This window comes from Chinchilla lanigera, unplaced genomic scaffold, assembly GCF_000276665.1.
Source record: "Chinchilla lanigera isolate Chin_1 unplaced genomic scaffold, ChiLan1.0 scaffold00039, whole genome shotgun sequence".
In the NCBI taxonomy this organism is placed as follows: domain Eukaryota; kingdom Metazoa; phylum Chordata; class Mammalia; order Rodentia; family Chinchillidae; genus Chinchilla; species Chinchilla lanigera.
In genome coordinates this window covers 14,123,589-14,148,316 of record NW_004955440.1, presented here as the reverse complement: position 1 = coordinate 14,148,316, position 24,728 = coordinate 14,123,589, and the positions used below count along the sequence as shown (strand labels likewise).

Sequence of the window (24,728 nt, the reverse complement as noted above, 5' to 3'; positions counted from 1 at the left end):
CAACAGATAAAACAGGAAGCGCTTTCCAGGGACTAGTGATGACGGCGCGCTATGAACGGAGAAGCGCGGGGAGCCATACTTTCTCTCCGTTACACTGAAAATCATTTTTCCTACCAAGGATCTGCTTTAGCCTGTGGTGATGGAGGGACCATAAACATAATTATCTAAGTCTTGTATTTCAGAAAGCAAACAGCTTTTCAGAGTAACTAACTTTTCATATATAACTATAGAAATGAATTAGAACAAATATCGTTTTTCTTTCAAGAGATGTCATTCCTAACAGTAATATTCATCACAAAAACACTGAGAAAGTCATGAAGCTGCTAACCATAAATTAAGGAGAAAAATAGACTCTATGTATTTGTACTCTAAACAAGTCCAGAAAATCAGAACAGAGTCCTGCACCAGAGGCTGTAAACTTGGTTCACATGGTGGCAAAAGCAGATTTTTTTGCAAGGCAAAAAAAATGCTCCCAGTGAAAAATTCAACCTTTTCAAATTGGAAGTTTTATTTTGTTTTTGTTTTTGTTTTTGTTTTTTGGTATCAAGAATCAAACTCAGGACCTTGTGCTTGCCAGGCAGGCGCTGTGCCACTGAGTTACATACCTGGATCTGTTTTGGTTTCTTTAAAAAAAAAAAAATTGTAAGATTCAACTTTATTGTCTCCATTCCCACTTGGCAAGAATCCCTTCACAAGGAGAGCCCCCTTTACAGGCCACATACTCTGTGGACTTTCTCTGTCCCCATTTGACAAACAGTATTATATAAAACATCCCTTCATCCTCAGACTTCACTTGTAATTTATCCAAATAGAATTAGAAATTTATAGTTACATAACAATGCAAGCAATCAAGGGAGGAGTGAAGAGAACATGGCAAGAGAAAGGAGAGGGGAGATTAAGAGAACCCATGAAAAAGCAGGGAATAATGAGCGTGGCATTTAAAGGTAATAACCCTAGAAGCATGTGCAACTATGCTGGGGTAAAGAGGGTCTTTCCATGCTTCAAGGAACCCCTTACGTACATCAAAAAGAAACAGTATAGTGAATGATACTAGCTACTTTAAAGAAATTCTTTAAAGATACTAGTTTTTTTCAAGTTCTATTCTAGTAAACTGTGATTAGAAATTTGATGGAGTTACTTCCTAATTGTTTTTAGTTGCTTTGCCCCTCCATAATAGTGCATCATTTTTTAGTCAACTGGATATTATAAAGAAAACACTCTCTTCTCAGGATGGTATTAAGGTATAAAAGCTTTTGTCTGAATATCAAGGAATGTGATTGGGAGGTCACTCACAGTAATTGTGATGAAAAATAAGCAAATACAGCAAGTCTCAGTATAATAAGGCAAACTAATCATTGAAATAAAATTATTTAGGAGACTATAGTTTTATTTACCTTGAGTGTCTAATTTCTAAAGATCCTGTGTGTAAACCATAAAGCCTTCAGAATGTCCTTCACACACGCAGAAACTGTCATCTCCAATGTTCATCTGAAAGAAACACAGAAAGTATGAATTTGAAGTTACACACACTGTTTCATTTATTTTAACCATAACAGAAAATCTTGAACTTATGACTTATTAATGTGCACATTATAGAACAGTGAGAGTGAACCTTTTAGAGCTTTCAGTGATACAAACAGCCCCCTGTGGCACGTGTGCCATAGATTCACCACCACTGTTACAGAACATACTTTATATAAATAAAAAGCAATGATTTAGAGAGTTCCCCTTTGGCAGAATCAGAAAGTTCTGATGACACAGGTTTTAAATCCATATCATAAAGCATTTTTTATTCTGCTAATATTATCTTTCTATGAAAAATTCTAATAAATAATTTTTAAAACATTGATTCTAATGTTCTATATGAACAAAGCCTCATCCTAGAAAGTACTTCTCTTGCTCAAAATTATCACAATATTATCTTCTTGACTACATATGAGTTATCAGAAGAGCCACACATCACAGAAGCTAAGAAGTTCAATACTACATTATCATAAAAAATGAAATTCTATTCCCTATTTCACTGAAACGTCTGAATCACTATTCTCCTTCAACTCAGGAAAACTTACTAGAAGAGCCTTTTAAAGAGAGAATGCAAAAAACAAAAATCAACAACAAAAAAACAACAAAGTACGGGCTGTGGATTTAGCCCAGCGGCACAGCGCCTGCCTGGCAAGTGCAACGTCGTGAGTTCTATTCCTGGTATCGGAAAAAAATAAAAAACAAACAAACAAACAAAAATAAGAGAGAGAATGCTTTCTGACTCCCTGACAATGCAGCTTGGGAAACAGGATTTGGATGTTGGAGTGCCATAATTTTAGAGTATGGTTTTGAATATTTCAGATTCTCAAGGAAAACGTAAATGATTTTGGATTGGCAATGTCATTGTTCCTTTGGCCGTTAGTGTAGATCCCTGTTTCCTAATTGCACTTGTACATTAAAAACACTTCAGATACTTTAAAAAAATTAAGTTGTTCCTCAGGTATTCTGATTTCATTATTAGGAAGTAGATCAAGAACCTAGGTATTTTTAAGGATGGGTACCTTTTCTTCTAGTTGTGAAACAATCTTATGTCACCTATTTGGCTGTTTCTACGAGTTTATAATAAGACATTAACTTCCAAAAAACAGTCTATCGATGTGTATAAGAAATACCAAAATACATATTTGCTAATTTGCCTACTATACATATAAAATGACCTCAAAGGTTTCATGACACACACAAACATACACACAAACAAACCTCAGCAACCATGTACTATTTTAAATTGTATGGACCCAAGCATGACGTATTTGTAGTTACAGAGGATCTCAAACTATAATGCACTGAATGACCAAATGCTTTAAAATGCAGAACCCCAAGAGCTATGTCAGATTCCGATTCAGAAGAAGTAGGCTTCAGTCACAGATTGCCTAGTTTTCACAGGCATCCTAGGCAACTACAAAGCAGATAATGTGATTCCTGCTAAAGAGGTGCTCTAAGCATTAATGAACACTGGCTATTATTAGACGGTCATTATATCATTTCAAAAAATAATTTCTGAGTTTTTTCTAAAGCCATATTTCTAATCTTAAAAGATAATACCAAAACCTACTGTTTAAGATTAAATTTTGAACATATAATAAATAGAAATTCAGCAATAGTGCACATAAATTAAGATAATGTTTACGGATTATACATTTTGTAAGCTTTGCTGTACTCCTAAGTAAATTGTGTAGGCAGATAAACAATAAAATACTTGGGACAAAAAGAGGAAAATTAGGTTATATTCTATAATAGAAACTTTAATTGAAAGCTCACCTATAACCAATGTGTTAGAATTTAAATTTTTAAAAATTAAGTCAGTGTGGCTGGGAAATGGGCATAAGGAAACACTTTTATAGCAACATTTCTCTGCTTAATACAAAATCAAAATTTTATAAAGAAAAAGTCTTGAATTATTTCCCTTCAGAACAGATACACACTAACAAAATGACTTTAAAAAAACCATTAAATAGGCTGTTAACATTTTAGTTTTGAAAACTCTTATAAGCAGGTCCAGAAATACTTTACAATGAAACTAATGTATTCATAAACACATACCCTTTAAGATTCCTTCTGGAAAAGAAAATTCTAATAAACACAGGCAGTATCTGTGATTTTACTATATATATATATATATATACACTCACATAAAAAACAATGATAGTGACATCAGTAACTACTAAATCTGAAACTACTATTCTTTAGCTCTGACCCTTACCTACTTTGGAGGTGCTACCAATAAAAGTTTTCTTTTTACATAAATGTGCTGCAAATGATCTCAGATTTTCTGGAAGTTCAAAATCAATCTATTGTTTATGATTGATGTTTTTTCCCTACATATTTTAATGAGAATCAATGACTAAAACTCACACACAATTACTATATGTCAAAGTAATTTAAGATATCAGATTATTTTAATGATTAAAAATACAGCTTCTGAATAAGTTTTAATTATCACCAATATGCCATCTAAATTGCTAAAACTACTTGCTTTTCAGTTCAGCAATACTAGCTCCACAAGTATCAATTTCTAAATTCTAAGTAGTATTACGATTTAATCCTCCTAACAATCCTAAGAAGGGTTATCATTTACATATTATGGTTAAGGAAACTGAAGAACAGAGAGATTAAGTAACTTGACTTGTGTTCCAAAGCCAATTACTGCCAGAACTATGTGTCAAATTCAAGCAGTCAACAACGAGGTATGGTCATTCTTGAAGGCCCCACACAGTGAGCTTCCGACAGCTCTGGAAGCCTAAAATATTTTTGTTTCAATTTCTGTTCTATGCTCCCCATCCTCCTGCAATATCTTGCAGGTCTTCCATCTGCAAAGGGAACACCTTTTCTTCCTCACTGAAAAGGTGATGTCTAAATTCCACTTAGTACTATAGATATTTTGGTCTCTGTGCAACTGAAATAATAATTCTGTAATACGAGAGGTTTCTGCTAGAACCTCGGTCTTGCTTCTGAATGCAGTGTTTTATATGCCTACTCACAGCATGACCCAGTAAGTATGGTTTAATACCAAGATATACATCTGTGGTTTTAGCATATTTTCCGTTATCTTACAAAAATTATGCCTTCCTAAAATTCTACTGTACTCTCAATTTTAAAATGTGGTAAAATGTAAAGGAAGAAATCATGCTTTCTTAATTTCCCCAAGTTACTGGGCTTCACAGGTGATTGTTTTCATAGCTAAGTAAGTACTCAACTTTTACAGCCTTGAAAATGCCATCCATTCTCATTTAATAAGTGACTTGAAAAAATTCTAAGTCACAAATTTCATATATGGTTGAATGGAAACAGATCATAGCAGTAAACAATAAAACTAAAATCTCAGTCTTTTTATTTCAACAAAAAATAAAGAATTTAAAATATTTTAACTTCTATTTGCTTTTTAAAAAGTGCCTGAATTTCTTCAACATAACAAGAGCTCTAATAATGCAATTCATGAAGGTTTTCTCCTAAACTTTTGTAACAGAATAATTTTAACTTAAGCATAATTCAAACCGGTTGAGAACATTAGTATGTTTACTTCAAATCACTCTTTCAGGCCTGGGGATTTAATTCAGTGGCACAGTGCCTGCCTGACAGGCGTGAGGTTGTGAGTTTGAATCCTGGTACCAAAAAAAAACCCAGTAATCATCAAGTCACTCTTTCAGTTGACCCTGAATTATTTTTTATGGCAAAAATGAAACTATTATATTTTTGTGGCAAAGTACAGAAGAGTCCCTTGTTAGGTTTGCTCAAGTCATTTTAAAATAAAAGCCATAAAGATAATTAATTCTAAAACTGTCTACCAAATAAGCCTTGATTTTAGTTCTCTTTTAACTTGTCTAGATGATGTGGTTGCAATAAGAAACTATATTTAAAGTACAAAAAAATTAAAGCTCTATGAGAGTTGATAACATCAGGCTGTTCAAAGTAACAGTAAGTTAAATATTTTCATAAGAGCAATAAAAAATATGCAATGTGCTTTTTCTTTTTGCACCAGCATTTTAGAAAATGTTTATCAAATCTGGACAGAGTAGATCTTCAGCTGGAATAAGCAATCTGCTTCTGATCATCCACCTTTATTCTATCTATTATATAGGGAATACTATTTATTTATTTATAAATTTTTTTCTTGTACCAGGAATCGAACTCATGACCTTGCACTTGCCAGGCAGGTGCTGTGCCGCTGAGCTAAATCCCCAGCTCCCTACTGTTTTTTTGTAAAGTCATATGAAACACAACTCTGAGATTTTTCAGAGTGAAAGGGAAATGCTTTGTCAAATACAGTGGCAAGAACATGCATATTAACATTCTAGCAAGCCAGGTATGGTGGCTCATGAATGTAATCCCAACACTATGGGGGGAGAGGCAGGAGGATCACTGCAAGTTTCACATCAGCCTGGGCTGCACAGTGAGTTCAAGGCCACCCCTGCACTACAAAGACCAGTGAATGGGCTTGTAGTTCATTCACTCCTTTTAATTCTATAGAGCCTTTTCCCGACCTCAAAACTAAGGCTCTTGAAAATCATCACGGATTGAGAACTCAAGACTGAGAAAAAGAACGTACTGCTGACACAAAGAAGGACTGGGGTACTGTGGTCATACGAACATTAAGTCTATGGTAATAGGTTTATAATCACTAAAGCCAAAATTTCAGAAAAGGAGAGCTAACTAAGGACAGCATCAGTGACAGTTTATACGTCTTCAGTAGTCACTTCTACTTGTTCTTCCATGTTCACTAGAATCCTTCAAGAACTTCCTCTGGCACCTTAGAAGTGTATAACCAGGATCATGTTATGAATCGTCTTCAAAGCTTCTGTATCTTGTCCCTCTGAGTCCTGATTCAGTGGTCTCTTATGTGTTTTCAGCAGCAAATCCCACCTCACTGGCACAGGTGGAGTACAGTTTGAACTCCTAGATTTTCTTCCCCACAGAAGTAGCCTCTTACTCATAGCTTCCTTTTTCTTTAATCAAACAACATACTCTGTTTTCCCTCATTTTGATCACCGGTGGGAATTGTCTACCTTCCAGAATGCTAGAAATTAAATATTTTATTAGTGCTAAAAATTTCTATGGAGAAAGGAAAAGGGATTAGAAGAAAATAACAGTGATAGCTATTGTTGACTTTACTAATCAGGATTACACTAAAATTATAGATACAATTATTGGAGTGGAGAAGGATTTTAAGCATCAAAGAAAAGAACCATGAATCATGGTAAACTTGAAGGTTCTTTCTCATTCCATTATTTCATGATTAGTAATCAATAGAAATTATATGGGCAAAGAAGAGTGCTTTGACAAAAGCTTTCACACATTAAACACCAAAGTTATACTGTCCCTTCAGAGGGACAAAACAGAAATAATAGCCATTTAATAGGATATCATGAATTTTTAAAAAATTCTACAGCAATACAACAAAGTATAGGCATTCAATGTATCAGTCAGCAATCTATTACCTAACATTTCACTCCAAAGTTAAACAAAAAAAAAGTATTTTATCCTATTTTAATATTTTAAAATATTTTTGTTTGTACACATTTGTAGTACAGCAATGATTCCACTCATCATGGGTAGTTGGTACACGTACATGACAGCCTAACTCTTCCCTTACCCCCTTCCCTGTAACCTCCATCCATCTCTTGGACCCCTCCAATATATCTGTTTTTTGTATGTATTTGTAGTACTTAATGATCCCATTCTTCAGAGAGACTTAGTACATATACACAACACAACACAATTCTTGTTTTTGCTTTTTCTTTTGCTTCTTCTCCTCCTTCTCCTTCTCCTTCTTCTTCTTCTTCTTGTTCTTGTTCTTCTTCTTCTTCTTTTTGAGATAGGGTCTCACTGTGTAGTACAGGCTGGCTTTGAACTCACTTATGTAGCCTAGGCTGGCCTCCAACTCATGAAGATCCTCCTGCCTCAGCCTCCCAAGTGGTGGGATTATAGGTACTCACCAGCATGCCCCGCACATAGTTCCTTTTCTGAAACACTCATTTCCCTCTGCTGCTTCCCCTTCCCTCATGTCTTGGCTCTCTTCCCTGTGCTGAAGATCCATCTCACTAAGTCCCACTGTCTACCTTACACTTTGCTCTTCATTTACATTTTGAGTTCCTCATGTAAGAGAAACCACGGGATATTTAAGCTTATGTGTCTGATTTATTTCACTTCACATTATGGTTTCAGGGTGCACCTGTGTGCCTACAAATGACTCCAGTAAAGGAAGAAAATATCAGCTTGCTGGGCCAAAGTGACAAAATTAGAATAAATCAAAGAAAAAGTCTCAAATTACAAAACTGTAAAAGAATTGGGATTGAACTCAATAAAAGAAGATATTCTGGTGGCGATAAAGCAGAACTTAGGCCTATGATCTTCAGCAAGAAAGACCTAGAGACAGGTCTTTAGGGGGGGGTTATGAGCAAAATTTAGCAAGTCCTAGGAAAGGGTCAGTACATTTTCAGTATTTTGGTAGTGCTATACTTTGGCCAGTGGACATATAAAAAACTATTATTCCCAAGCAAAACACTATTCTAAAGACAAATTTCTTTAAGCTATCATAAATACACCACAATGCCTAAAAGAATTTTGGATCCTTATACAAACCACAGTGCTCTATCTACATAGTGATAGCAAAGACAAAAACATGTCAAAGCGACTGCGGTGAATGAGAATGAGCATGTTACTCAGGTACTGTAGAAACGGTTGTGAGACAGGCTGAATCAGAACTCAGGAAATGGTTTCTCTAGAAACTGTTCCCTACATAAAAATAAAAACCATGAAGTTAAAAGAATTAAGAAATGTAAGATTAATTCCTTAATTAATACTTGTCAATTAAGCCCAATTCTGGGGAAAACTAATTAGGGAAAATATATTTGAATTAACTTATTGGAGATTTCAAAATAAATACAATTTTAATCAAGTATATGCAATAAGACTTTAAAATTTTTCTGTAATGTTAACCCTTTCCCTCAGTATTTATGACACTGACAATATGATGCTTATTCTTTTTATATAATTCATATTCCAGCCCAAGCAAAAATTGAAATTATCAAAATTTGGAAAATCTCCAAAATGAAACATTTTTTTAAAAAAGCCTTAAGGGAGAAACATTAAGACAGCCTAACTGGAAAAATAAGTAGCTGATTTGGGGAAAATATTGAGAAATTATAAAAGAATGTTATGTTAAGAGAGAAAGAAGAAAGAAGGGAGGGAGAAATTTCTTATATAACCCAAATAAAATGTAGCAGAATTTATAATAGACAAAAAATAAAAGCAGGAAGAGGTGTTAGAACTCAGGTAGATAAGTTCTAACATGTCAATATATTGAAAAAAATAAAATAGAAAGCAGAGACAATGCCAATACACAGAAGAATAGAACACTGGATCATTCTCGGTGATGCTGGGAAGGACGCAGGTTAATGCGACTACAGGGTCAAAGTAGCCAGTGCTGAGGGAAACCCCAGCTTCTGACTTTGTGCAGAATTTTGGTGCAGATGCTAATAACATAAAAAAAAAAAAAAATGTATAATATGAGAAATTCCCTGAGCCAGCACAAGTGCCTGATTTAATAATTTCTAAAAACAGAGCAATACCAAAGGAGAGCAGTATTTCCAAGTCTACAAAGAATAGTTCAAAATTATGCCAACTTGCCAAATTATGAAGAGTTTATGTAGAGAAAACAGCACACTGATGCAAGAGTTAAAACTTTGTAAACAAAATGATGTCTGGATTTCACAAATTACCTACAGGACTAAACAAAGATGGAGTTATTATTGACTAGGTGATAGATAATTGAGAAATTAAAAAATGAAATCTGAATATAAGCAGGTGTAGCCATAAATAGCTTCTGAATCACTTTTTATCAGAATTAAGATATTTTGAGATGCTAAAAAAGGAATGTAATTTTAGATTTCATATGTGATGAAAGGTATATAAATAAAATATAAAATATTTCTAGATACTGGCTCAATTTGTGCCTATAAAAAACTGAAATGATTATGCAGAAAATTGTGTCAATGCTTAAATCAAAACATTACCAGCCATTTTAGTCCATTAAATCTTAATACCATCTTGCACAAATAGTTTCAAATGCCGAATATTAAATATTGCTTGTGTTGCTGCCATTTATAATGTTATGACTTTCCAGTGATTTCTTAGCATGAGGAATACAGCTATTGATAGTGCTGTGGATATATGCCATAATAAAATGCATTAAATATATGTCATAGAATTTTAATTTGGTACAGAAAAATGCAGATCAATATGTAGAAATGAAACACTATGGTGGGTTTATTTTCAGTAAAAATTTAACGTAAAATACTTTTTAAAAAATCTAATCACTGGCTGCTTGCAATAGAGAACACATAACCACTAGCAACTAAAGCAACTCATATGGAGAAAACAGCAAAGACAAATTACCCCAAAGCAGTAAATATTTTGACAATGCATGCCCATATATTGTGTTGAACAAGGTGAGACTCTCATTTTATCATAATAAAATAAATTGCTGCCATTTACAATACCGGTACCTATACATGGTTTGAACTAAAAAGTACTAGGACTAATATATTCAATTCATTTAATTGTATGATATATTGCAATACAAATAAAGACCGTAATATATAACACATAATATATTCACTGCCCAAAATCTGCAATTCAAATAATTTTTCTATCACATTATAAACAAGACTAATTGTATGAGTGATTGCTTCCAAATTTTCAAGAGATTAGGTTTCTTAGCAGATTTGGTATATAATATATAGATTATAAGGTAGAAATAACTCATTTTTTTCTTCTTGGATGTCGATAGAGAATATACATGTAGTAAGAGTGAAGCCACAAATGAGTAGGTTCAAATCTGGTAAATAAGCAAATCACTAATGTTCTGTTACAGTACGATCAGCTTCCTCTTTTATTTATTTAATTTATTACTATCATTATTATTTTTATTTTTTTTTGGAAACAGGGTCCTGCTACATACCCAGGCTGGCCTCGAACTCACAGCGATCCTCCAGCCTCAGCCTCCCGAGTGCTGGGATTACAGGCATGTACCATCATGGCCGGCAGTTTCCTCTTTTAAATTAATGCAAATTCCTAGTTTTTAAACAGTGTGTTGAGAAAAGCTTATCTATTAACTGGTGATTAATCAATCAATGCAATTAAAATAGGACCATATACTTCTGTAGCAGCAAAACTCACAAGGGAGAATTCTTGGTTGGCCCTAATGTTAAAAAGTTTTTAATAATTAATATGTAAACAGTTTTTCATATACTTAAATTATAACAGTAATATAATAATTGTCCTGCTTGAGAAATGGTTCCTCCTCTAAGCTCTTGACAGGCATCCACCTGAGAACCCTCCCTCTACCTCCTCCGTGTTTTCCAGGGATAGGGTTAATGTGTGGGACCTCAGAGATCCTCCACACTTCCGGAACTCACTCTGCTCCATGCTTGTGCCAGCCCAGTCAGGCACAGTATTTCAAACCTCTCTTCTATCAGTAAAACATGCCCAGTAGCAGAAGACTGGAGGCTTGGGGTCTGGCGGGGTGTATTACAGTAACTCTACCATCTGGTAAACCAGTAGACCTTTTTGAAATTTCAACTTCCTCTCTTGAAATAGGAGTTATTACCAGCTTCCTAATAGGAATATTTGTGGATTACATGAAATGACATAAAGAGTTTATCAGCATGTAGTAGGCATAACACTTACTATTATTTCCCTTTCATGGAAACCACAACCTCTACATGAATAATAACTAAAAGCTGTGGACCTCTGCTCACAAATTGGCTGTGTTTTAAGGTAGGTAAAGCTCTCAGCCATCTCCAGATTCCTACCTCCTTACCAGGAGACCTAAGTCTTTTTTTACACTAAGATTTTCAGCGTTCTATGACCATTTCTGTACTTGAAAGATTGCTTTTTAAAATTCAGTTTTTGGCGTGCTAAAAATGGTTTCCATTCTAATGGCCTTAGTATTTTCAGATTACTCTTAATACTGTCATTTGACCATTTTATTACATCTTCTTTTGGTATCAAGGTAGCTGTTAAGCATTTTATTAGTTTATTTGGTACATTAAGTTCTCTGAATATTAGATTTTTAGTGTCTTATGATCTTATTTCTTTACTATTTTTATTATTTTCAATTCTTTAGAATTTTAACTGCCCTTACACAATTATATTTGAGCATTTTAAGGGTATTAAGGTCTGTTGTAGTTTACAGCATAGGTCATAGTAAACTTTTTATTATATATAGGGAGAAAGGAGGCATTAAAATGCACTTTCTTGCTTCTACTATTAATACTTTATCATTTATATGATTTTAGCACTTTATGTTGAACATTTTACAAAAAGGGTGACAAAAAAGGCCCTTTCCCTCTCGTGCCTGTGTAAATATTTATTAGTATTTGATGACTAGTAGTTTTAGCAGTTTGGGTCACAAAATATAGAAAAGGATCTATCATCTTTTAGGTTCCGAATACACTGAAATAGACCATCCTTAGAGCTGTCAACTTTCTAAACAATCTAACCTACCAGGACAAAATAAGCTGTATCAGTTGTCTTAAGTGAGGCTCCCCGGGTGCAGGCCCTGAGACAGGCAGTGAGCAGTCCCTTTATCTGGGAGCTTTAATGTAACTGTAGGGAAGCGGGAGCATGTTAAGAGAAACACAGGTAGCTGAAACAGGGCATTAAGCATGGTATCATAGTGACCAACTGAAGTTTAATCCCCTGCGGGAAAACGCTGGCAAGGGTAAAGGACCTAAGTCTTAGAACTGTGTAAGCCAGGGGCAAGAATATGTACCTATGTGGGGGTGCATTTATCTGCTGAAAGGTACCAATCACTGCTTCAGGTTTTCAGTGGCTTCCTGCAGCTCAAAGGCAAGTATCCAACATATACGCAGGGGCTGGCCTTTGGAGGACTGAGTACATAAAATGGCAAGGGCTCCTAAAGCTTAGGAGCAGAGCAGTCATATCATTTATCTTATTAGTAAAATCATTAGGCATCCACAATCATAGCGATGCAGTCTGACAAAGTAAACATAGCCCTAAATGGTAGTGAAATTCTGGCAAACTAGCTTTCCCTAGCAGCTGAAGGTATGCTAATATATCTAAGCTTTATTAGTAATACAGCAGCTTTTAACCTCTCAATCGAAGGTGTTAGTAAAATAGAAATTTGATACTAGAACTCCAGCAAACACAGATTAAGTTCAAAATGTGTCAACCTATGATCTCCTTTAAGACTTAATCACTACAGATTTATGAGACATCCCAAATGGTAGCACAAACATTAGCCACTAAGTTCAAGGATAGGAGGAATTATCCAAAATAACTGGTTTAGCAATTGTCCTAATAAATGGCTACATTCCTACAACAACTTGAAGGTAGATTCCACTTTTTTAAAGTATGGATGAAAGTCATGTGGAAGATCTACAGATACCTTCTTTGAGTTAATACTTCCTCGACATATATAAAATTTCCCTCAGCTTTGAATTTTTCCTTAGCTAGGTAAAGCCTTTCTTGGACTCTCTTGGTGACCTTCTGATGTAAACCTTAGTGCCTCCTATTTTGGGGATTATTCTACACCATTTATTTTCCCTGGTGCCAAGGAGAGGCATTGACAAATAGGGGCTTGGGTCCAGGTCTTGACATCACAATAATATCAGGGCGCTTTTTGGTCAACACGATGCCAACTTACTATTTCTGAAACTTTATTTTGCTTAATGTGTGACTCTGGATCGGAATTTACACCAGCATTGACGGCTATAACAAACTGGAGGGTGAACTGTGAGCACGGGGGGTCAGACAGCAGTGTCTCTGCTCACACCTTACTTAGTGACGTGGATTTAATAAAAAATAGTAATGTTTTGAAAACTAAAATACCACTAAAAATGCTAAGTCTATGGAAGCTATGTACCTGTACCAAGATCCATATTTGTAGCTATGAAGCTGATTTGTGGCTATGATCACTTTCTGCAGACGACACAGGGAAGAGAAGGGAAAGGAGGGGTGTGCGTGGCACGAAGAAGTAACGTTTCCACTTGAACCTGAATTACGCTATAAATTGCGCTGAGTCAGTTAACTTCACTTCCTTCCTCTGAATTGTATCTTCACAACTTGGCCAAGTAGCAAGTCTATTCTCCTGCAGAGAGTAGTGCCCCAGAGTTTGTTAGGGTACCTCTGGTATGAGTCTGTGGGCTTCTGTAGTTGCAGAGTTACTTTCAAAGTGTAGGGCTAGGATTTGGGGCTGGGATTAGGAAGTGGGTTTTGACGGAAAGGTAGAGGTAAAATAGGAAAGAGGCAGCAGGAAATGAGGATAGGTATTAAGAGAAAAAAATTCTTAAAATAAATAAGCCTGGAAAAGAATAGTGCATTAAGCAGCAAGCACTTGGGAAAGAGAATATTGAATTTCTGTATATCCTAAAAGAAATTGCAATATAAAATTATATACTACTACTAACTTCTGAGTAAAAATGTTTATGTAGAGTATTACTAATATCTTATCATCTCAAATTTTAATAACAAGAATAGAATTTTACAGCTGGAAGGAACCCTAGCAACGCTTGAGACCTTGCCTTTCTTTCAAGGTGAGGACAATACACAGCACAAAGGCTGATCTGTTTAAGTCACGGTCAGTGACAGAGGATGGGCTGAGACCAGGATCAGCTCATTTCCTTTAAATATTCTTTCTGCAAATAATTTTAAAATATTATTAATAAAGGAATTTTATTAAATTCGCAGCCCTTTTGACTTGAATTCCACACCACAATCCCTTCAACATAAATAATACCTTCAGGAAGTGTTGTTAGCACTGCACACCTCCCCATCCACATATAACTCTGTTTATCTATTTGTAATTCCTTTTCTCATTAAAAGAATATCTGAGAAAACATGTTTGGATATGGCTATATATTAAGACCTAAGCCTTGACTGTAGGCATTCTTAATAATTCCATTAACATGAAACATATCTGAATTACTGTACTTTGATTTAAGTGAGTCATTAGTCTCAAAGATAAAGGTGTTTTAAAAAGCATACCTTTGAAAATTAAGCCAGTTTAGGAAAAGGAGGGAGGTGGATTTGATGTATCTTTAAAAAAACTTCTCCAATACTCTAACCCAAAGTTTTTCCTTTGTCTTTTCTTCGATTCAGAGTCTCGCTATGTAGTGCAGGCTAGCTTTGAACTCACTTATGTAGCCCAGGCTGGCCTTGAACTCAAGGTAATCCTTTTGCCTCAGCTTCCCCAAAGCTAGGATTACAGGCCCGTGGCACCACACCCGGCAGTTTTTCCTTTTTTGCCCCTCCACTGGGTCTACAGTTTTGATCTTCATTCCTCTCCAAAAATGCATACAACTGTGAAAAAAGAACTTTTACGGTTTTCGAGTAATCCGTAAGAGATTTCTAGGCGAGGACAAAATGTGAATTCATCATGAAGTCATCTGGGTACAGTGGGGGGCCTGGCTGGGAAGCAGGCTGAAGGAAGTTCCGTTCACCAAACTGCCGGTGCAGAATGGAAGACACGGCACGGCAGGCCTGCACCAACTATCAGAGGCCAGCTCAGGCCCATTAGCAACGAGAGATATAAAGAGAGAACTTATTTCTCATAAATGCGCTATTACTTATGTCAAGGGTGAGATACCTTTTGGGGTAAAGCACGACAAGATCATCGTATTTGCAGCACAGCCTTCCTAGGAAAGCGCATTTTATGTTTCTCCTTTGGATGCTGGGAAACGCTTTCTCTTGGCGTGGATGCTTTCTTTTGAGAGGTAACACGGGGGCCCAGGAAATACCCCTTCCTCTCCAAAGAGCTCCACAGACAGAGCGCCCTCGTGACGTCAGCAGGCCTTCACCAATCAGATGTCCAGAAGTCAGGCTGCCTTAACTAACATTCCTGTACATGGGACAAACTGAATCAATTCAGCCACAAAAGTTACAAGTTTTGAAGGAACATTGATAAAAATATTTTTGCCAACCTGTGAAAATTACTTCTACATTCAAGTTAACAATTACTAAACTCTGGTAAATACCACTATTTCCTCAAAATAAGGTTACTTAATCATCATTAAACTCCTAGGGCATGGCTGATGTCTTGCTTTTATTTAGCAGAAGAGAAAACTGAGACGGAGAGACGCAAAGGCTCTGGCCCTGATAGAAAATCAAAGAATTGAACTTCAAGTCTACAGATCTTTTCTGTCTTTTCACCTTACTGTGTGCTAACTGAGAAAGGACAAAACAAAGCAAAACAAAAACAAAAAAACTTAACAGCTGTAACAAAGCTAGATTTTATCGCATTTTAAAAATATTTTATTTGTCCCAGTTTTATCTCAAAGTGATCAAGGTAAGCTATAAAATACCAGCATCATATATTAAAATGGAAGTAAGAAGAAATTGAGACAAAAGGAGATTATGCACAACAAAGGTTGAAAGAGTTGCAGAAAACAAATGCTTAATGTATTACTGTGATAATTATACACTAACATTAATATATACCTGCTTTACCAAAGAAGTTTATTGATGATATTATTATCAGAACAGAAACTGCTTGAGAGGTACTGTAACATCTTGAGGGATACTGTGACATGTGGAAAATTTTCAATGCTTTCCTCTCTGATAAGGATGATGTGACACAGACACTTAGGAACTTAGCTGCAGTTACTAAATGATTTAGGTAAGTAGAAATATAATCTCAATTCCAAAACAGTATATCACCAAAAAATAAAAAATCTACACGGAGCTTAGGGAGCTTGAGGGTTTCAGTTATTTCCCACTTAAAGGAGTAGTACGGAAGATCCGCTGGAATGATAAAGGGCATACACACAGATGTTTCCAGTTCCTAAGAAATTCATGTGTCAAAGAGATTTTAATTCAAGTAAACTCACTTCAATAGGTTCTAATATTCTCTAATGATCATATTATATAGGGAAAATGGAAGCAAATCATAAAAAGTCTAACTTCTATTTAATATCAGCCCTGTCCAACATAGCATCTGTGAAATCCATTTCAAACATACCTTTTCAATCACTATTTATTGTTTTGTGGTATTGAGGACTGAATCTATGGCCTTATCCTTGCAAGATAAGTATTTTACCGCTGAGCTACAGCCTTAGCCCCTTTTATTTTATTTTCAGACAGGTCTTGCTAAGTTGTCTCGGTTGGCCTCAAATTTGCAATCTTTTTACCTCAGCTTCCTGAGTAGCTCGGATTACAAGAATGTGCCCACATCCTCTGTTCAATGAGATATTTATTAATTAAAATTATAATCACAACTTCTTCCTGGGGTAAAGCAAAACCCTTACACATAATATAAAAAGTATGCAGTATAGCAAGATTTACTACAAACTTAGCTTTTATCCTGTATCAATATTGTGATATAAATTCCTCATTACTGTGAAGAAAGCTGATACATTCTTTCAATAGGCTAAAGGGCAACGTGTTCAGTGTGTTTGTTAATACTTAAATTCACTAGCCTCGCCCCTGGGCACAGCGGCAGGAGCCCAAGGGCTTGAGACCAGCCTTGGCAACGCAGAAATACTGGGGAGAAGGAGGAAAGATGGGATGGAGAAAGAAGGAAGGGAGGGAGGGAGGAAGGGAGGAAGGGAGGAAGGCAGGAAGGAAAGAAGGAAGGAAGGAAGGAAGGAAGGAAGGAACGATTGATTTCATATGCCTCTAAAATAATTGATGTGGAAAAGGTTCAGAGGTTAAGAAGTTTACTATACACGACTCTACCATGTGTATGGGTATCATTAGTGAGCACACACTTTGTCTTTCTGATTGAGGCTGATGCTTTATACTTCGCTGAGAACCTGTTATTTCAGGCCCAGGCTCTGCAAGGTCTTGTGAGGGGGCGAAATTATACACAGCATACATCTTAAATTTTCCTCTCTGCCTGCCTGCTTAAATACCTTTCTTTTTTTTTTGTTGCTTCAAAGACAGAGACGCTATATGGTATTACGTCTCCAAATGGGTTATAGAAAATAAATAGGTATCACGATTTCAAACAATAAAATTTTAATATTCTAAGTAAAATGTATCTATGAAGAAATAAATGTTCACATACCAAAAACCTTTGTTGTGCTATTAATATAATCTGGCTCTTGAAGCTACAATTTATTAACTCTATGCTATTTATATATTGTATATGGATTTATGTTTGTTAGACTTCCTTATGGTTAGCATTTTATACACACTACAGTGTCTGCATCAATCACACATTAAAGAAGATAACTGGGGCTGGGGATTTAGCTCAGCGGCACAGTGCTTGCCTGGCAAGCACAAGGTCGTGAGTTCGATTCCTGGTACCGGAAAAAAACCAAAAAAAAAAAAAAAAAAAAGAAGATAACTAACAACGTTATATTGAATTAATAACATTTCAAACCCCCATCATGTACAAGACAGGTTTTATGCTCCTGGGTGTTGTATTGAGAAAAAGAGTTGGGGATATTCAAGAGCTGGGAACACAAAGCATCATTAAAATAGAGGTTCAAATAAAATGCCGTGCAGACTAAGAGGGGAGAGAGATTAAAAACCGCTTTGAAGTTCTTGAAGAACTGAAACAAAGCGCGTTAAGCATTGGTGGACTAAGTTTCAAAATCCAATTCGAAGGAGCGCAGATACAAGTGCACACCTAATTATAATTTTCAGTAAAAACCTCGCAACTCCCTTCTCCTTCTCAAAGATATCTCTCAATACATCTGTTCCTTTGGAAGATCCTATTTTAAACAGCTTCCTGCCGTATTTCACGTGACCTCTGAAAATACCACTTCTGGGAAGTTCCCTCATCTGATTCTGAGCTGCGGTTACATTCTAGCCACAGTGTGTAATCACTATATTTACCGTAATATTGGTTTATGTTCACACATTTATATAATTAACCTATGTAGTACGCTACATCATGTGTAGAGCATCAAAATGCAGATTCCCACAGTGGGGCTGGGTTCTATGGAACACCCCCCACCCCAGTCTTCTCCACGTGCGGCCAGTGTTGCCAGCCAGTGTGCATCAGATACTTTCAGGACGCAGACAAATTTTAAAAAGCAAATGAACTTCCCCCTGCATGCCAGCTTCCATTGCTTAGCGTAGCTGCCTGGAGCGCCAAAGCCAGGGCAAGCTCAGACCGCGTGGATTCAAGTCTTCGGTGCTAATTACCTGTGTTACCTTCTATGTTAGCTTCCCTCCATGAAAACAGAGACAAGACTGATATTTACTGGAGCTGATGAAAGGATTAAAAGGGTTAGTATTAATTTAGTGGTGCCTAGCACAGGGAAAGCTGGAGTAAGTACAGCGATTGTCATGGGAGTGGTGTTATGGGTATTACGTACTTGCCAGTTCAGATCTGGGAAACATCACTGGGGCTGAATGTTAATGGTGTGCGTCTGAGTAAAGGCACATATATATGCGCTTGTACGACTCATTTGCAAATTAGGACTGTTTGAGACTTTGTGCTGGTGATAGCCATTGTGGTACTGAGGAACAAAAGCTATTTGAAAATGCATGGATTGGAAATAATATTGGTTGAGATGCTATTAACTATCTGTGTAAGCTGGAGGCAAGTTATTAGCCCCCTTTATTTTGCCATCTGTAAAGTGGGCATGAATATAGTTTTTACTTTATAATGTTTCTGTGACAATTACAGAAGACAATGTATGTGAAAGTATCTGTGTCATGCAATACATATTAAACAAGTATGATGTTCCACGCTAGCTCCCCAACTCCTATTTCACTCCTTTACACTTAAATGGCAGTAAAAACTGTCAAGAAAACCTCCCCGATTTGATGTGCTAATATTTCTCCTATCCTGACTCTTTGTACCATGACAGGAAAAGCTTTGAGGGTAGTGAAGAATCCACAGAGAAAATCAGAGCCTGAAGAGACGATGGTCTTACCAGAGACAAGAACAAGACCAGTGGAACACCTGCCACTGAAGCCACTGGGACAAAGTCACCACGTGCTCACAGAAGCTAAAGAATACGTAAGTTTTCTTTTAGTCTTTTCCTATTATGTTTGTTCTTAAAAAGCCCAACTGTATAATTTTGTATTCAACATTTTGTACATATGACATTTTCTCTTCAGCACCTTCCCATATCATTGAGTACCCCTTAAGATATTTTCAGTGGCTGCAGAGTATTCTAGAATACAGATGGATCACAAAGAATCACTCTTTCTAGTAAACATTTAGGCTGTTTTCAAATATTCACTATTATAAAAAATACTGAACTGGACATATTTATGAATACCTGTATATTTATTTTCTCAGGGTTAAATATTTTATGTATTTTTTTGTTTTTGTGGTTTTTTGTTGTTGTTGTTTTTCTTCCGGTACCAGGAATCGAACTCACGACCTTGCGCTTGCCAGGCAGGAGCTTTGCCCCTGAGCTAAACCCTCAGCCCCTAAATATTTTAAAAATAATTTACTGAGGTAAAATTCACCTAATATAAAATTAATCATTTTCAAGTGAACATTTCAGTGGCATTTAGTACATTCACAATGTTGTGCAAATTCATTTCTACCTTTTCTGACAAACTGAATATTATTGAGTTCTTAATGGATATTAACACTTACAAAGTTTTCAGTATATATTGTTAAACTTCTTTCAAAAAAAGGGACAAGTTTATACTTTATCAGTGGTACCTGAGTCCATTTTATAGGTCACTTACTGTAATAGTGAGGAGGCTTTTTAACAAATCTTTTTCTTCAGTTTCAGTGTTTACTGCTGAGGCTTTACCTTCCTAAATTATTTACTTGTGACCTGTGCGTCTTCTTTTTAGAACTGACCAGATGAAGAGGTAATTTGGAGAAGCGAGTCTATGGAATGTCTGCCATGGTGTTTATGATACGTCCTTTGAAGGCGTTATGTAAGCCCACGTGAGCTTGTGCTGGAGAACAGGCACTGTACAAGTCTCTAGCAGAGCCAGGAAGCTTGGTTTTGTTCTTACTGGAAGTTAAGTATCAAATTTGGTGAAACCATGTTATCGTCCATAACAGTAAGACACTAGGATTTTACAAAACAATGACCAGAAGTAGATATATTAAAGAATTATTATACTGAAAGAAAAATGAACAGGTATTTGATTCAAGTATTAACTTGCAAAGTGTGTATTTAGTGGGGACTGTATTACCCAGAGTGACTGAAAGTAAAGGAATTCTAAAAATCATAAAATCGATAATAAGGCACTAAGTGTTACAGGGATGAGTACTTAAGGAGTATCTTCCTATTTGCCAGGAACTGTGCTAGCTCTGCAGACAGCACTCAGAAAAACACTTACATTTTAATAGAGTTAACTTAGTCAACAATTAACAAGTTTGCTAAATCTTGTGATTTAAGTAAGTGATAGATAAATGTTACATCTTAAAAACATTTCTCATTAGTTTGGGGACAAAATCAGCCAAGACTTTTATTAACTAAATGCACTATTTATTAAGTGCAACTAAATGACAGGCCCTATGCCGGGGACCATATATACAGACTACAGACAAAAACAAGCTCATAGACCCTGAAAGAGCTCACAGTTACTGGAGGAGTTTAATTTGTAAACAAACTTCTAGAGAATAAATAGAATGAAAAGTAGAATAGAAGAGGAAAATATTATCTCTGTTTGAATTTTCATGGGCAATTCTGACAGACAAGACATTTGAGATTAATTTTGAAGGACCATTCATGAGGTAGACAACAGCCAAGGAGGATTCTGAGAATTTTCTCTGTCCTGGGGCTTGAAATCTCTTTCCTGAGGCCCATGAACAAGCAATTCTACCCTCGCAGTGCATAGAGGTGGTAGAGGGCCCGTGGGAGCTGATGCTTAAAAGGTAAAATCCAGGTTAAAGCACTTGTGTGCTATGTCAGAGTTTGAATTTAACCTAAATTTCTTGGGGGACTCATTGGTGAGTTTCAATTCGGGGAGCTATATGATTATATCCATGCTTTAAGGCACTTCTTTTGGTGACAAAGGGCTTAGCAAACACTTTAACAGGGCCTAACTATACCAGGCGTGATCTGTCTTCCTCCTATCTCTCCAGCCTGATACTGAGCTGCTGTCTTCTGTCCTCTCTCTGGTAATACCACATGACTTTCCATCCTATGGGTTTTTAGTTTTTGCCCCCTGCATTTGTGTTCCTGTGCTTGGGGACACTTTCTCTCTGAAGGACTTTCACATCTTTCAGTGAATACAATTTCCTCTTCAAGGCCTGCACTAACAGTCGTAAATCAGAGCTACCTGCACTTCCTGAGTACTAGGACTACTTGTTCTTCAACTACACTTTACGCTGTCGTATCGTTAACTGTCTCTGGGATTTTCTCCTCAGTTAGTATGAATTTTGTAAGGGCCATCACCATTTCTACTTTGATGACTACTCTCTCCCTCATATCTAGCACAGGACCTGGAAGGTGGGAGGTTTTCCATAAAAATCACTTGGAAGAGAGCTAAGAATGGGGTGTGAGGCTGGCAGCAGACCAGTTAGGTAGCCAGAGATAAAGGCCTGAAGGAAAGCAAAGGGTTGGGAATGGCAGGACAGTAACATGGGAGCTGGACGGGGGACTTACTACCTGTAACAGAAGAAGGGAGATCAGTAGAGGTTGAGTGTTGAAGAGTTTCCAACTTGTGCACAAATGGGTAGACAGAAGCAACACAAACATGTTTCCTTTTACCTCTTGAGTTCTATTCGTTTTTTCCTTCACTCAAGCCAATCTCTATCCAACTGCTTGCCAAAAATGCAAATCTCACTCCTGCAACAGCCTTCCCTTCTGTATCCACCTAAGTCACTCCAGCGCCTCCTCTGGCGCTACATGCTACCTTTACAGTGATGACTTTCCCAGGCATCCTACCTAAACCAGCAACCTCAAGTCTCACTTCAGCACTCCTTGGCGGCCTTGCTTTACATAAATTCCCTGAGAAGTGGGGTTTTGCTTTTATTTATTTTTCAAGTTTCTAAAAACTGTATGTTTATGCCTAGAATCTAAGAGGCATTCAATAAATCATCTTAGGTAGTCTTCCCCACAATCTTTTGATTAGAGTTTTACTAAGAAAAAAAAAGGTCCAGAGTGGCTAAATAACCTTTCTCATGGCAGACACCAGTCACACCGAGGTTCACGGACTTGGTGCCCCTGTCTCGAAAGCCCTCATCCGTAGTTCAGACTAAGTAGCTTGCCATGCTGATTTTCCAATGAGGTCCAAATCTTTAGAAACGCAACTGTAGACAGGGAAGGTATTTCTCTAAATGAGCTCTAAGATGTTAAACTTCCAGGACATATAATGTTAATAAAATACAAGGCTAAGTTTCTAGAATTTTGGAAAATTCAACTATTTGAGGGAAAAGGGGAAAATATACAGTACAGTATATTAACTGTGATTTTACCTACCTGTTAGATATTTGCTGACAAAGAATATTTGAGTCCTCTATGCTAATGTTTTACTAATTATACTCATTTCACCACAAGCTTAATGGCTTAAAACCACACAACTTTTTGTTTAATTATTATGTGGGTTACAAGTCTAACATGGGACTGATTGGGTTACAGTCAGGGTGCGGCAGAGCTGTGTTTCCTTTTGGAGACAGGGGGAGAATTGGTCTCTTGCCTGTCAGCTTCTGTAGGGTAACGTTGGCCCTTGGTTGTCTTTCTCCACTCTCAAAGTCCACAAGGACAGGTGGAATTCTCACATCAAATAGTTCTGACCTTCTCTGCCACCTTGACTTTGACTTTTTAAGACCACTGTGATAATACTGGGTTTACACAAAAAATCCAGGCTAGCCTCTCTATTTTAAAATTAGGTAATTAGCAACTTTAATCTCACCTGCAATCTGAATTCTCCTTTGCCACGTCAGGTAACATAGTCCCAGGTTTTAAGATAAAACATGGTCATCTTTGGGAGCCATTATTTTGCCTATTACAGTAACAAAGAAAATCCATCTGTAGCACAAAGTAATCCTACTGTTAAAAAAGGGGGTGAAGATTTGTTTTTTACCTTTTTTTATTATTTCTCTTTTACTAATAGAAGGAAACAGACACTAGCTTCAGTGGGAAATTAGCATGTAAGAAATTAGACTGAATTTTTAAAATGTGTCTTGTAGGTCTAAAAATCTTCAACTATCTTTCATCTATGAAACAATATTAGTATACTATTATAATACTTTCAGGACTATATTTTCAGTAAAAGTACATTTTTGTTAGCTATCATACATTCCTGAGATTTCATATCATGCAACAGAAGTATGGCCTTTGATATATATATATATATATATATATATATACATATTAAAAACTCATGCTGTTTGAATGAGAAACATCTGAATCTTAAGTAATGAGACCTATACCATTCAGACAGCTTACTTTAAGAACTAATTATTCTAACTAAATTGTCCAGCAGTACCAATACTCAAGGGAAACCTTTTTCTTTGTGGATTGGGATTGAACTCAAGGTTTTACACATGCTAGGCAAGTATTTTATTTCGAGGTTGGGTCTTATTAAGTTGCCTAAGCTGGCCTCACATTCTCTCTTTTTTTTTTTTGGTTTTTTTCCGGTAGCAGGGATTAAACTCACAACCTTGCACTTGCTGGGCAGGCGCTGTGCTGCTGAGCTAAATCCCCACCCCCTTGGCGTCACATTCTCAAACTTGTGACACTTCACTTCAGCCTCCCAAGTAGCTGGGCCTGCCCACCTGGCCCTGCAGGGAAATATTTTTAAGCCACACACAGGGAATGGTTTGGTACTACTTGCTTAACACAGCTCAGCTTGCGCTTTCCTTTTAAGGAAATTTTTCCTGTGGCACATGGGCCTTTGCACGGAGTTACATCCCCAAAACCTTTTTGCTTTTTAAAATGTTGAGACAGGGTCTCCCTGTATAGCTAAATTGTCCAGACTGAGCTCAAACTTGAGATCCTCCAGGCCTCAGTCTCACGGAGTGCTGGAAGCACAGGTGCACGACACCACAGCTAGCTTCAGCTTCCTCAGAATTTCCAGGCTAACCCCACACTGCCACCAGTTTGCCAGAAGGTAACGGTATTATTCCCCCCCACCCAATGTAACAGCAAACAAAAATTATTAACTATAAATGTTTAAATAATCCACAATCATCAAATAAAGCAAAGTCTTTGATATTAAATTATAAACATCACAAATAGCAACAAATAAACTACATAAAAATAAGCTTAGAAAGTAAAATCAAGAAAACAAGATAAATGAAATGATATAAATTATTACCAGATTTATATAAAAAAGGAAGGGTGACA

General features: G+C 36.5%; 1 long non-coding RNA gene across 2 annotated transcripts in view; it reads right to left on the bottom strand.

Moving 5' to 3' along the window:
* Nucleotides 1–24,728, bottom strand: part of LOC106149225 — a 182,764-nt gene that overhangs the window by 42,058 nt on the left and 115,978 nt on the right. For both annotated transcript variants that reach the window (XR_001235257.1, XR_001235258.1), the window contains exon 2: nt 1,395–1,488. This is a non-coding gene — a long non-coding RNA (uncharacterized LOC106149225). The remainder of the gene's footprint in view (nt 1–1,394; nt 1,489–24,728) is intronic.